General features: G+C 37.9%; 1 protein-coding gene across 4 annotated transcripts in view; it reads left to right on the forward strand.

The window, feature by feature from the left end:
- Positions 1 to 781: 781 nt before the first annotated feature.
- Positions 782 to 16,231, forward strand: part of LOC115223817 (serine/threonine-protein phosphatase 6 regulatory subunit 3) — an 84,352-nt gene continuing 68,902 nt past the window's right edge. For 3 of the 4 annotated variants that reach the window (XM_029794488.2, XM_029794491.2, XM_029794490.2), the window contains exons 1-2: positions 782 to 967; positions 10,990 to 11,060. The gene's annotated coding sequence lies outside the window, so the exon portion shown is untranslated. The remainder of the gene's footprint in view (positions 968 to 10,989; positions 11,061 to 16,231) is intronic. The other variant, XM_029794492.2, reaches the window with a different exon arrangement.

Raw genomic sequence — 16,231 nt, forward strand, 5'->3', positions numbered from 1 at the left:
ATAAATGTCTCGGAACGAAACTCTTTCCCCTTAAGCAACTGCCATAGTATTTTCAACCAATTAGAAAAGTTATGTACAGTCGGCATTACGTATTAAGTTTTCCTCCCCAAACCCCGTTTCTGAACCAAACGCACTTCCTATATAAATATATAATAATATCCACTGCATAGGTTTACACACACATATGTGAGTGTGTAAACAGATAGAAAGGTAGACAGAATTGTCTTCCTCATACTTCCTTATATCTTTTCTCTCTCTCTCACATACACACGCTCTCTCTTTCCCTGTGCATATTTTACTCTTTTTCTTGTCTCTTTCTCTCTCTCTTACATACAGACATACATACATAGAAACACACACTCTCTCTATTTTCTTCTCTCTTTCTCTCTCTCACATACACACACACACTCTCTGTCTCTCTTTCCCCTTTCATATTTCACTCTTTCTCTCTCTCTCTCACATACACACACTCTCCCTCTCTTTCCCCTTGCATATTTCACTCTTTCTCTACTCTTTTCTTCTTTCTCTCTCTCTCTCACACACACTCTGTGTCTCTCTTTCCCCTTGCATATCTCACTCTTTTTCTTCTCTCTTTCTCTCTCACATACACTCTCTCTCTTTCCCCTTGCACATTTCCCTCTTTCACTTCTCCTCTTCTCTCCTTTCTCTCTCTCTCCCCCATTTCTCCTCACCAAAAAACAAAAACAAAAACCCCCCACAAGCGTGACTTCCTCCCCCTCCCTCCCTCTCCCTCCATCGTCGTAACGACGAGAATCCCGTCGATAATCTCGCCGCTGTCCTGTTCTCTCTTCTCTCTTACTCGCCATTTTGTCGAAGCCTTCACATTTGTTGTGGTTTTTTTTTTCCCTCTTTCCCGCCTCACAACTCCACTTCTATGGAATGCCTGCTCCAGCCGATCAACACTTTACTCAACATGTCCAGATACCCTGCGGAACACCACATACAGGTTCGCCTCCCAATCTCAGTTTCTCCTCCCAACTTTGCTCTTTTCCTCAACCAATGGCCTCCTCCTCCTCTGCCTCGCTCCTCTCGTCTCCGTCTCTTCGCTTTCTTCTCCACTTTTTTTCGCTCTTTTTTTTGTTTTTCTGGATGTTTTGTTGTTACTGCTGCCTTCTTCTTTTTATTTGTGTTAATCCATTGATCTAGTTCTTCTTGTTTTAGGAAAATTTTGCTTTCCTCCCGATGACAGTTTCAATGTATGTAGATCGCCTCGTGCACCACATATGTGGACGTTACTGAACGCGTACCTGCTGTATACATACGTGTGTATATGTGTATGTGTGTGTGTATATATATATATATATATATATATATATATATATAAATATACATACATACACACATATACGTAAAACAGTCATATTCATACACACACAATATTAACACTCACACATATGTATATATATATATATATATATATACAGATGTATGTGTGTATATATATATACAGATATATATATACAGATGTATGTGTGTATATATATATACAGATATATATTACAGATGTATGTGTGTATATATATATACAGATATATATATACAGATGTATGTGTGTATATATATATACAGATATATATATACAGATGTATGTGTGTATATATATATACAGATATATATATACAGATGTATGTGTGTATATATATATACAGATATATATACAGATGTATGTGTGTATATATATATATATATATTTGTATTTATATATATATATAGATGTATGTATGTATGTGTGTATATATATAGATGTATGTATGTGTATATATAGATGTAGATGTATGTATGTATATATATATATTTAACACGCACACATATGTATGTGTATATATATATATGTGTATATATATACATATATACACACATATATATATACACACACATATATATACCGGAGTGAATTTCTGCTGCTCTTAAATAAAGTATATGTATATGAAAGAAAAAAAGGTGTTCAAAATGCTGGATGGTTGTAAAAATATATATTTATTTACATATCACATATTATTTCTTCAGCGCTTTCAACTACTCCTGTAGTTTCATCATATATACATAAATATATGAAATATGGATTAGAGATAAAACCACTATTATTCAACTCAAACAGTGATAGACATAAACCAATACATAAATAACCAATATATATATATTTTTATAAAACATATAACTTATAACTACATCTCAAAAAGTATAAAATGAATGATAAAAATATATAAGCAAAAACATATATACATACATATATATATACACACTCATGATAGTTATGCGTGTGCACATATATATACATACATATATATATATATATTATATATATATATATATATATATATATATATATATATATATATATATATATATATATATATGTGTGGCTCAATCACTAATGACACAGATTTTAATACAGATATACGCATTTATATACACATGTAAAAGAGAAAGTATTATATATATATGTGTGTGAGTGACTTATTACGTTATCCACCCTCAGTAACGAAGACGACATAATCACCGATATGTCACCGTTGTACAGTGATTGCCTTTTTATATATCTGCCTACAACAGTGATTATTATTATTATTATTATTATTATTATTTTTGTTTCCTTTTTGATGTTGAGGGGGCTTCACGTTTTCTTCTTTCACCTTAAGGTTTAACAAGTTACTTGACATGGGATCATAGCATCGGATTCATACGCTACCGCAGGCAATAATATAAAACTTGAAATATCTTCATTTGCTAATTAAGTTCGTAACCAGACACGAATGGATCTCTACATTTAGGTCTATGTCGATGGATCTCTTTATTCTAAAACCCCTCCTTGTTCAAAATGGCTCGCTACTCAATTGACATGGCCACAATCCATAGACTTTATATTATTGCCATGTCCAGTGGAGGTCAAGCATTATTAACCCGCAGCCTGTGTGGAGTCCCTTTCGAAGTCTCCCCACTTCATACCTCAACCGATTTTACACCCTTTGTCTTGGCTGGACCTCATACTTGAAATAAGATAACCGTGCAGTTTCCACTCTAATCTATTTGGAAGTGGTTACATAATCATTAACCTCGGTTTATACTCCTGCTTTGTCCAGTTCGGCCCTCTTTCAGAAGTGTCAGTTTCAAAACCGGAAGTGACCTCCGACGACTGCCAGCAATGTTCACTTTCACTATAGGATAGGTAACGAAGCAGCTAAATGTGCTTCATTAAAAACGTTTAAGAGTCGTTAATTATCCACTGTAGAGTTATTTAAAACCATTTCAATTTCATTTCACAAATGTCATTTGGGATTTTGATTTTTGAAAGTTGGATAATTCTCCAAGAACGCATCAAATTCACTTAAATGAGATGTTTCTCCATCTCCCATCCCGACCTTCCCCTCTGCTGAACTAGCCTTCATGCTTCCTCTTACGTATTATTATCATTATTATTACTACTTTAATGGTTTACTGCTTTGTGAACTTATTTCTTAGTCATGGAGAGTCTATTTCATATTCTCGTCGAGCAAATTTCCTCCTTCCGCCACTCTTATCACGTTCCTCTCCAACTTCCTTTTCCGCTCATATCCTGGTCCTTATTTCTTCTCCCCGTCAGTCATATCGCATTCCTCTGCAACTTCTTCCTCGTTTAAAGACTGCAGGATTTCTCTAGTAAAAGGCGGAACAAGACTTATTTTCGGGCCCTGGAATGCAGGAATTCTCTGGAAACTTAAAGGGGTGTGGCTTTTTTTTTGTTTGTTTTTGTTTGGGAGGGGCCCCCACAAATAGTTACTAACCCTTTCTCGGCGCTCCGGGCCCAGACTAATGTATCAGCTGACCCCCCCCTTATAAGTCCTGTTCATATCGTACCATCTGCAGGAGGAACATCTGGGTTGTGGTTTTCATTATCATTTTCGTCATCATTATTTAACATCCATGTTCCATATTGGAATGGGTTAGATGGGTTGGCAAGATCCGACAAGTCCAAGGATTACATCATGCTTCAATGTCTGCTTTGGCATGGTTTTTATGGCTGGATACCCTTCCTAACGCCAACCACTTTACAGCCTGTATTGGGTGTCTCTGCCATGGCACCAGCGCTAATGAAGTCATCTTGTAGTTTGTAAGACAATGAACCCTGAGGGAAGTGGATTCAGGCTAGCAGATGAGGAGTTGAAATATTATGGGGCCAGAGCAGAGCAGGTTTCTTGCTGCAGAAGAGTTACATAGTTATTCATATTTTAGAAGAGAGGGTGGGAGTGAGTGGGTTGGAACTGGAAAGATATAAAGATTGTGATGAGGTGTCTGAGTGGACCTTCAAGGTATGAGGTGAGAAGTGATTGGGAACAAAAGAACCAGGAGTGTGGATGGGTAGAGGTTGTAAGAGTGTTTGGGAGAGTGAGATATGGGGAATGAGTGAGGGGGGTGATTATAGTGAATAAGAAAGTGTTTTGGGGGTCGAGGGGGTAGGTGATAGCTGTAGAAATTGGGTAGGGTTGAGGGGTGAATTGTTGGGAGGGGTCCACCAATGATGCATATGAGTCAGGGAAGATAAGGGAGAGTAGGTGATGACTGGCAGTACAGAAAAAGGGGTGGGGGTGAAGATCAACTAAATAGTAATGATGATACAACAGACAAGGGAAGTGTTTTGCTCAAGAACACAATGCACTGCCAATCTGGGAATTAAAAACCATGATTTTGTAGCCCTGAGTGCAAAACCCCAACCACTAGACCACACGCTTCCACCCAACAAGAAGCAAACATTAAAAACTCTTTATAAGTATTAATTTTGATTTGGTGAAGAATAAAGAATTGGCTTTCTGCCAGTGCTTCTGTTTGTGCTGGAGAGGAAGTGTGTATTATCTAGGGATTAGTCATTGACTGGTGGACAGCATTTTTTGGTTTTGAGTAACAACCCATTTATAAACCAGACAGTCACAAAGACAACAACAGACTCATACAAAAGTATTCTCACTGCAATGGAGATGTCACAATCTGGTTGTGGCAGAAAAGACATGGAAGTTGTCTTGTAAAGTCTTCTTTATTATTAACTTCTATAGATTGACCTCACTCATTGTCCTTCACTTTACTGCTATGTTCCTATGTTTGTATTGCTTGGGCATGGCTTCTCTAGCACAGTGTCTCACTGCTTCTTTCAACTCATTGTTATCTCCTTTGTGGGGTTTGGCATCCTGAGATTATCCTCTTTTGTAGTTGTATTTCACCTTAATTACTTGGCACTTTTTTTTTTTACTCAATTGTCCTCCTTTATATGCCTCATGTCCTGTGGCTTCTCACGGCTCATTTATTGTGTTGTTATGAAATACACATTCAGCAGAACATGTCCACTTCATTTCTTTCCAACCTTCTCAAATACTTCACATTCAGTGTCCATACTTAGGAGAATATTGTCTTAATGACTAGCACATCAGATGTATTGTCTGATATTGAATCAAGACTGTACCATTTGATTGGGAGGGTGCATGGGTTGCTGTAGAATGATGATGGTGTGACAATAGCTTCTCAAGTTTGATCCTACGTTCTTGGAGTTTTAGACTTTTAATAAATGATTGATAGAAGAATGTAAGCATAAAGCTATACTAAATGCCTGGTTGCATAAAAAAGTTTGAAATGCAATTTGGAACCTCATCTCTTGAAGAGGCAAGTGGATCATATGTCAAAGAGGTTGGTAGCCCTGATGAAATAACAAATTGGAACAGTTTGAGGGAGGGTTTTGTGCAACCTGTACCAACAATTAAAGGGAAAAGCATTGAGATGAAACCTACAGTTTGTACCCATCAACCAGTGACAAATGTTACTTTCCTGCTCATAAGAGGTTTTTACTATAGGTGTAAGGCCTGAACTTTTGGAGGAGGCTTTTGTCAATTACATTGACTTCTGTGCCCAACTGATGCTTATTTTCTTGACCCTGAAAGAATGAAACGCAAAGTCCATCTCAGCAGAATTTGAACTCAGAAAAGCTGGCAAAAATGCTGCAAGGCATTTTGTCTTGTACACTAATGATTCTGCTAGCTTGCTGCCATCCTACTCAGAAAATTAAACTTTTTACCTGCAAATAGTGAACTACATTTAAGGGGTGAGGGTAACCATTAACTGCAGTCAGTAGAGTCCCTTCTGGGGTCTATTCACTTCATATCTCAACCAAATATATACTGTTCTTACCTTTGCTGGATGATTGAATATAGAACCCTTTCTGAAGTCAGTCCAGTTCATATCTCAACCAAATAGGTACCCTTTGCCTTGGCTGGAGAATCGACCATATATATATATATATATTCCTGGTACTTTGAGATAACTGATGAGTTTTCTCTATAATCCGTTGTTGTGGTGATTACACATTCATTAACCTCAGCTCGTGCCTCTATTTTTATTCAGTTCAAACTTGTTTCAGAATTTTGTCAGTTTCAAAACCGGAAATAACCTGATGAATGCTGGCAACATTCACTTTCACTCTAGGATAGGCATGAGAGGTAGGCCCCGAAACGGCGCGCATTCTCTCCTGATGACCCCATACATTTGCTGGCTTCCGGTATGCGGAGTTTTTGACTGGTCGCACTTGCATGCGCAAGTTGTTTGCAAAACATGTACAATATTATAAACTATCTACTGTAGACATCTTAAGAATTTATTAACTTTCAAGAGAGGGTGAAATACTTCCTTTTTGGAACAGTGGATCTCGAAGCACATCAAGCTATGAGTAACATTGTGTAAACATTGAATTTGAAAACCCTTTTGTGGGTTTGTGTCCCATGGGAAGCCTTTGAAAAGGGGTTTTCAAACCAGTATGTAAATGCTATAATTCACGTGCTTTGAGGTCCACTGTTCCATGAAAGGATTATCTCCTGTAAAATCAGAGAGAGCATTTCAATTTTGTTTAAACAAAAGCCATTGGGGATTTCATCTTTGAAACCTGAGCTGCACTATGGAAGCACATCTAATTCACTTAACTAAATGGGGAAAACTTAAACCTAGCACTTCCACTTAGGGTTCGTAATACAAACAGCACCGAGTGATAACTACCGATTGAAACCTCTGAGTGCAAAGAAGAGCTTGGAGCTCCCTTAAAAATTTGAATTTGTCAGTGGAATTGAAGTGGATAGAGAACGGTATCAGCTCAGCTACAGTTTCTTTCCCAAATCTCCTGTTCATAACAACTTGCAAAATGCATTATTCGAGTGTGCTTAATATCCGCAGTAATTTCAGTCTCCCTCCGCTCTTGCTGGGAATGTTAAATCTACCTGCTTCAGTCACGCTGATAAGATTACGCAATCAGCTTAAGCTAGCTAGGTGCTTAGTAACTGGACTATCCCCCTCAAAATACATTGCCCACGGCTTTGTATACGCTTCCATTCTGGTATACTGGAAGTCTTGGCTGTGTGGGTAAGAAGCTGGCTTTACGACTACATGGTTTCGGGTTCAATTCCACTGTGTGGCGCTTTGGGAGTGTGTGTTCTACAGTAGCCCTGAGTTAGCCAATACCTTGTGAGAGAATATGGTAGACTGAAACTGAAAGAAGCCTATTAGTATATATATATGTATGTGTGTGTGTGTGTGTTTCCCCTCCATTCCACTGCTTGACAACTGGTGTTGGTTTGTTTATGTCCCTGTAACTTACTAGTCCAGCCTTAGAAACCGTTAGAATAAGTACTATATAAATAAGTACTGGTGTTGATTCCATCATCATCATCATCGTCGTTTAACGTCCGCTTTCCATGCTAGCATGGGTTGGACTGTTTGACTGAGGACTGGCGAACCAGATGGCTGCACCAGGCTTCAGTCTTGATCTGGCAGAGTTTCTACAGCTGGATGCCCTTCCTAATGCCAACCACTCTGAGAGTGTAGTGGGTGCTTTTATGTGCCACCGACATGGAGGGGCCAGTCAGGCGGTACTGACAATGACCTCGCTCGAATTTTTGACTAAAATCCTTGAAGGTGGTGCCCCAGCATGGCCGCAGTCTAATAATGACTGAGACAAGTAAAAAGATAAGCTGTTGCAGATGTTTCACACTAGAGAGGTGTTTCTTAAATAGAATCCGCTCTGTTCTCTCGTTTCATTTCATACATTGACTGGTTGCCCAAATTTTCCAGCCTCAATTGCTTATCAAACAAATATTTGCTAAAAAAAAAAAAAAAGTTAATCTGATTGCCTGACCTGAATCGGTTCAGGCAATTATCTCATTGCAGTGGCAATTGCAGTGGCTCTACGGTGATTAACCTTAATGATTTTACTCAAATCTGTTGCCAAAAATGCACGATTGCTCAACCTGCTAGAAAGAACAGTCAGATTCCCCCTCAAGCTGCGCTCTATCGTCTTAAACGAAAAATAAAAAGAAAAGAAAACAATTTAGATACTCTGTTTGAAAATATGCTAGGTAGGTCATGGCTAGACTGCTTTGATCATAGATTTACTCAGGTACGTAAATATTAATGACCTGTAGGGACAACATATTTTGTTATGCAACCAAAGTATATTAAATGTTTTAAGGCCAATAGCTGGCAGAATCGTTAGCACGCCAGGCGAAATGCCTTGTGGTATTTCGCCCACCGCTGCGTTCTGAGTTCAAATTCCACCAAGGTCGACTTTGCCTTTCATCCTTTCGGGGTCGATAAATTAAGTACCAGTTTTGCACTGGGGTCGATGTAATCGACTTAATCCCTTTGTCTGTCCTTGTTTGTCCCCTCTGTGTTTAGCCCCTTGTGAGCAGTAAAGAAATATATATTAAATGTTTGTGTAAGTCAATACACTGTGTTAACAAAATCAGTCCTGGCTATAATTTCTATGGAAAATCTGTAAAGAGAATTCTAACAAGATTTACTCAGGGTTTACTTAGGACTGAACCAGAACAACAGCTCAAAGTAGATCACCTTGGCTGTTTTTTGCTAATCCATCTGGTCATGAAGATTTCTGTTTATTTTCTCAACCGTCTCTCCAGTCAGGTGGTGAGTTTTACTCATCAGAATAATAGCAGGCTTTGATTTGCAGCATATGCTGAGTTAGGTGCTAAGAGTGTTGCATATGACATACAATCAGCTTTCTAGAAATATATATATATATATAATATATATATATATAATATATATATATATATATATATATATATATATATATATATATATATATATATAGAGAGAGAGAGAGAGAGAGAGAGAGAGAGAGCAATAAGAAAATGGAGGGGATCAATAGACGGTTCATCAACTTTTAGACATTATATTATGTCAATTTATTTATTTACTAAACTGACAATTACAAGAATATTCATACATGTATAACATTATGCTCTACTTATAAAATATATTAATATATAAAGATACCAGTAATTATTACAATATAACATATATATATATATATATATATTTATATATACACATATGACGGGCTTCTTTCAGTTTCCATCCACCAAATCCACTCGCAAGGCTTTGTTCGACTTGAGGCTATTATAAAAGACACTTGTTCAAGGTGCCACGCAGTGGGACTGAACCCTGAACTATGTGATTCAAAAGTAAACTTTTTAACCACTCAGCTATGCCTTTGTCTCCAAATATTAGAATTCTTTTAAAACCCTAAAGTTTTCTAAATAGCTTTGCACACCTACAGACCATCCATGACCTGATTGACACGGTGCTGAACGTCCGATTTACCCAATCACAAATTGCTTCGTGTTTATGTTTTCACTTTCCTCCTATGTAAAGTATTTCGTTTGTGTTTATTGTTTTCCCTTTTGTTTTATTTTATTTGTATTTGTGCGAATGTTTTTCATTTTTTTTCTTTAAAGATATTTTGATTGGAATTTGTTACAACAGATAATGGATACTTTACGAATCTGAGGTCAAATTTCATTGATATTGGCTTCATTTTTCATCTCTCCCGTGTCAATAACAATGATTAGTTGGATCCGGTAGAACAGCAGATAAAATACCTTGTGGTATTTTGTTTCTCACAATACTGAGTTCAGATCCCACTGAAATTTAGCTCGTTTCTGTGTGATAATATATATACAATCATCATCATTTATACATCCACTTTTCCTTGCTTGCACACAAGTTGGACAGTATGTTGAGGCAGATTTTCTATGGCTGGATGCTCTTCCTGTCACCAACCCTCACCCGTTTTCCAAGCAAAGTAATATTTCCCTATGACCAGGCATGTTCTCTTAGAATATTAGAAATGAACGACACTGCTTGTGTGACGGGGATGTTCATTTACAACCATCAAGCAATTTTGAGACAAAGAAACACAAACATGCATCCACTCACAAATTTACATGCATGCATAGAGTAAGGGTTTCTTTCAGTTTCTGTCTACCAGATGCACCAAAAGGCTTTTGGCAGACTGAGGCTGTAATAGAAGATGCTTATCCTAGTTGCCTTGCTGTAGGTTTGAACCCCAAACCATGTGGTTAGGAAGCAAACTTCTTAACCACACAGTCATGTCTGTCACGAAGAACACTTCTATTTTAGTAACAGACTGTCTTGGATAAAGTAGTCCCAGGGTATCTTTACCCATGGAAAGACAGAATGGATGGAATACCACTGATCATAGGCCTGCCTGACCCCTTAGCATTTAAACCAGTTATATCAGACCCAAATATTTTACCTGCTTCATGTTCAAACTGGCCAAATCCGGCCTCTCACACCTACCTTACAATGTCATCCTAAAAATAAACAACCACATCATCAAAATCTCAAAGCTGTGAGATAATGCGGGATTAAGTGAAAAACGATGTGAATAAATAATTATTACAGTTGACAGGATAATCTGAATACAAAAGGGTTAATCAACCCTCCCACTAACACTCTACACCTTTATTGCCATTATAAAGCCTCCCTTCACACTCATTCCTGTCTAAGCTCTCCCTCTCTTTGGCTTGCCTTCTCGTTCATTCCTGTCAAAGCTCCTTCTCACTCTAAACAGTATATTGAGGTGTGTCTGTGAGACAAATATTTTGCCTGCTTGTTTTTATTATTGCTTTCATTTCTTTTCAGATCAATTCGTCATAAAGATGTTCCATTGGAGTTTACATTAAAATAATTTTCTAGGAAAGCAACTGCCCCATGTAAATACCACCAGTTTTTATACCATCACTGTATTTTAAAAAATAATTGTATTGTATATTAGGGGAGAAAAAAAGATCTTTCCATATCATATATTAATCATGACTTCTTTCTTTGTGTGTGTGACTTGTAACAATTCTGCATATTCTGCTGTGATTTCTTTTACCGATTGATTAATGAAAGTGTTTTACAATCAATCTCCTATATTAACAAGAATAATAAGCAAGTTGTTCTTCATTTGAACATTTGCCTTCTGTGATGACAAATGCTTTCTTGGTTGGATACTCTTCTTGACTGCCGGCTTACTTGATTTTCATTTAAGAATGGAATCTTGTCGGCAAAGCACATTTGTAGCAAGTGTAGTTTTGGCTGTAATATGGTTTGAAGTTTTCAGAATACTGCTGTGATCTGCCCCCTTTAACCTCAGTTTTTGTGCCTTATGCTTTTGAGTGGAAAGTACTAAAGATCGTTTTGAGTGACAGGCAGTGGTAGCAGCCAGAGATGATGTTTTCCGAAAGGCATAAATAAACATTTCCCTATCTTTGTGAAACCTCACGTCTATGTAAGAAATCCTCAAATATTAATAATGTGTGTTCATTGAGAAAATAACTTAAGTAAATGTTTTACTGTTTCCATTGCTTTAATTAAACTGAAACGAAAAAAATAACCCACCTGTCTAGTAAATGCAGTACATTTAAAATAGCTGTCTATGTATACATTATGTATGATGTATAGATGACTGTTCTAATTTAATACTATCTCAATTGCATATGTAGGATTTTTTTTCAACTGGGCAGCAATTCACAACATCAGTAAATGTTTTATTCAATTTCTCATGTATCTGAGACAACAAATTCTTGTCCAAGCATGTTGCTGACTACAAGAACATGCTATTGAAAAACCCCAACAAAGCTGAAATGCAACTGTGTCCCTTGCTGGCCACCACTGGGATAAATTTTCATCTCCCTCTGTTGTTTATTTTTTGAGCATTGCACCTCTATCAGAGAGGTTACTTGTGGGCAAATGCCACAATAACTGACCTATCAACAGTTTCTATACATTACGATACACAGACGGATATTTTTAATTCCATACTGTCTCAGTTGTGTATACCAGACGATATATTTAGCTAATTAAATCTTCCATGACTCATTGTTTTTAATAGACATAATATATATTAGTGTAGTTTCAGAATGGGTTTTTTAAAAAATAGGAAAACGGGGCTTCATCTTTCATTGAAGAGAATAAATGTAGCTTGGTATTGTTTTCAGATGTGCTGGACCTTAGGTTTCCAACACAAGATACATTTGTCCTCAAACAAGCCATTATCTTTCACATTCACTGATTTACAAAGGATATTTATAATGTACAGTAAAAACTCATATTGTAATGATTGTTTTGCTGTACCTAAGAATATCATGAATATAAGCCTTCATTCTTAAATTAAATAAAATAGAATCTTCAAGTCCAGCATTTTACTATATAAGTTGTTTGAAGCGATGTCGACAAAAGTGTTAGAATCATCAGTTCAGTAATTCTTTTCTTTTTATTGCTTGCAAAAAAAAAAAAAAAAATAAAAGATAATTATGCACTTTTAGGAATGGATGTTGATGTGAGTGAGACTACTGCTGTTTGGTGTGTCATCTTAACATGTATTTAATTGACTTGGAAATAAGCAGTTGTCAGCCTGTTCCACAAACATAAATATCTTCATTGAAAAACTATATATTGTTTATGTTTTTGTTGCAAAATTATATTTTTTGTTCTTTTCTTAGTCTTTTAAGATAACAAAGTGTAATGTAATGTAATTGAGGTGGTGAAGTTTTAGCTTTTGATTCAGAAATGTAGGCAGTTGCTCTCGAAACAAATCTAAAAAGAAATGTAATAATGAATTACTGTATTGCTGGTTCTAGATGCCAATGGACTGGTTAAAAACTGCAGCATGTGTAAATGAAGGCTATCTCTTAAACTTCCGCTCAGCCAAAAGGTTTAGTAAGGACTCCCCCACACCCCGACACACTTGCTGATGATTTTATCAATGCTCATTCCTATGAGGTGGGTGGGGTGGGTGTGACAGCAGGTCGGCTGTGGCTGCCTGGATGTCTGCTGGTTTGGAGATAAGTAGGTTGTATGAAGGGGGGTGGTGGTGCTGTGTGGCACAAATGAGCTTTAGCATTTCTGGCCTAGAAAGGCAGAAGTAGGGGAATAATAGGGGATGGTAGATAGATTTGGCATGAGCAGAATGGAAAGAAGTGAAGTCGAAGCAGATAAAAGACAGACATGGAGAGAGGATAGTGTGGTCCAGAGAAATAGAGGTGTTCAGGTGATGAAGATGATGGGGGTTGAAGTCTAGGGCAGGTTGGAAGGTTTGATGAAAATGATGGAGGAATTGAGCTGTAAGGGAGTTGATGTTGATACAACCAGCAAGGTAATGACTAGGGATCTAGCAAATTGAGAGATTTAGGTTTGAACATGACTAACAAGCAGGTTTGTGTAATTAGGGTCTACAGTAGACCCCTTGAGACTTTTTGGTAGAAATCTTAGACCTTATCATCGATACCCTCCCCCTTTCACCCATCTTATCTCCTCCCCAATGCAGCATCCTATGGAGCTTCCGTTTCTTCGAATCTGACTCTGTTACTCCCCATATATTTCCTAAACACCTCCCTTCCTTCAAATGGAAATTGTAGTTGTGATACCTGTGCCGGTGGCACGTAAAAAGCACCATCTGAACATGACCGATGCCAGCGCCGCCTTCACTGGCTTCTGTGCCAGTGGCACGTAAAAAGCACCCACTACACTCACGGAATGGTTGGCGTTAGGAAGGGCATCCAGCTGTAGAAACACTGCCAGATCAGACTGGAGCCCGGTACAGCCTCCTGGCTTCCCAGACCCCGGTCAAACCGTCCAACCCATGCTAGCACGGAAAACAGACGTTAAACAATGATGATGATGATGTGACCTTCTTGTCCATAGTTGTTTCATCCCTTGCCACATACAACCTGGAAATTTATTTTTCTCTGGCTCCCATTACAACTGTCTCTTCGTCCAGAGCATCACCATTTCACACAGGCCTAATTCATCTTCCATCTTACTAACCAGTTCACTCATACCTCCAAGAGAAATATTTCACTACATAAAATGCCAACATTGTAGATTGCTGTAGTTTGGAGAAAGTGATTGATGCTTGACAGATTGTTGTGATGACATCCTTTAGATGTCTGACACAACAAGTCAACCACCCTGACCTGTGGCCTGTCATTTTAATATTCCCGGCCACGCCTGTTCGCATCTTGCCCATCTGTAGTGTTGTTTTACATCTCCTGCATCAAGAACAAATGAAATTAAAGTCAGTTGTATCAAAGAAAAGGAAGGGGGCATGGTTAGTGACTTCATTTTCTACTATTTGTTGAGGGAGATTTAGCTGCTCTTTCTACCAGGTGCAACAGCTACAAAGACCGCGTAAGCATTAAGCATAGAGCAAAAGAAAAAGAATACGAAAGCGAAGTAGAGAATAGCAAAATTGTTAAATGTCAAACGAGAAGCTGAATAATCAGACGTCGAGTGAAAGCGTAGAAGTACTGAAAGATGATGCTGCTCTGCACAGACAGAAAAGAGACATCTTAGACTGCATCCAAAAGGAGACCACCCCTACCTGATTGGCAAAGATTCAGTCACCAACATTGTTTCAATAAGTAGCTCACAGATGGTACCGTTTCTTCTCTCTGCCTGTTTTACTGGTGATATCACGATGGCCTCTGCAGTATGAGATTCTTTTGGCTCTGCCTCTCTCTTGTTGCTCATTCAACACGGACTTATTCTCACTCAAAATATGTTTTTACATCCATCTGCTATCGTGAGTTTATTAGATCTCCTTTTACATAATTCTCTCTGCCTCTCTCCTTCCCCTCATTCGTTATCTAATTGCTCTTTAAACATTTTAATTCTTTAAATTGCTGTTTACCCAAAAGCTTAACTACAGGCTATGATCCTGTTTTATCTAATCCCACAGGTTTACAAATACAAATGTTTCAGTGATATTTGAAAAAAAAAAAACCATTCAGCTACGTATTGGTAGATCATGGACTCAAACGCTGGTATATATGTTGTTTGTTCCTTCTCGAGCCATGCCTGGCTCATAAGGGCTGGTTTCCCGGTTTCTTTGGCATATAGGTTTCCCCACCTGGATGAGACGCCGGTTCGTCGCAGGTGAACCGCAAGATGCAGGAGGAAAGAGTGAGAGAAAGTTGTGGCAAAAGATCCAGCAGAAGTTCGCCATTACCTTCTGCTGGAGCCACGTGCAGCTTAAGTGTTTCACTCATAAACACACACATCGCCCGGTCTGAGATTCGAACCTGCGATCTCTCGACTGCGAGTCCGCTGCTCTAACCACTAGGCCACATGCCTCCACAAACACTGGTATATCGGTTACGTGGTTCTGTTAGCACTCTACGAACCACAAAGTACCACTCACTCATCACCAGGGCTGTGGAGTCAGTCGGAAACAATTACTGACCCCCCCATTCCCCAAAATATGCAAGGAGGTAAAGTTGACTTCAGTGGGGTTTGACCTCAGAGTGCTGGCAGTCGGAGCAAATACTTCAAAGTGGTTCAGCCTGACATTCTAAGTAGCCGTATTGAATTCTCTGCCTTCTCACAGTTTCCACAAGGTCTTACTTAAATTTACATTAATTCAAGTAAGTCTTTAGATTAGGATAGAAATGTCAACAACCCAATTGCGTTGTCAATTCTAATAACAAGTATTTTTGTAATGAATTAATTTTTCAAACTGCTGTGCTTGATAGCTTCGTTACATAGATTAAATTGACGTTTAAATATGTCACAATAAAATGAATCCTTGAACCTTGCATTCATATTAATATGCAAAAAAACAAAAAATTAATCTCGTGATTGAAATCAAAGCTAATCATTTTAAAACTTCCTGTACTTTGTGATCCTTGTTGTCTAGAAAAAGGATTTAGGTCGTGTTTTTTTTAAAATTCTAAATTGAATCTTTATCTGTCATATTTTACTTGTTTTAGTCATTGGTCTTTGGTCATGCTGGGGCACCACCTTGACTTCAGTACTTATTTTGAAAGTCTGATGCATATTTTATTGGTTTCATTTGCCAAACTGCTTAGTTACAGGGATGTAAACAAACCAACACTGGTTG

Source organism: Octopus sinensis, linkage group LG24 (assembly GCF_006345805.1).
Source record: "Octopus sinensis linkage group LG24, ASM634580v1, whole genome shotgun sequence".
NCBI classification, from domain to species: domain Eukaryota; kingdom Metazoa; phylum Mollusca; class Cephalopoda; order Octopoda; family Octopodidae; genus Octopus; species Octopus sinensis.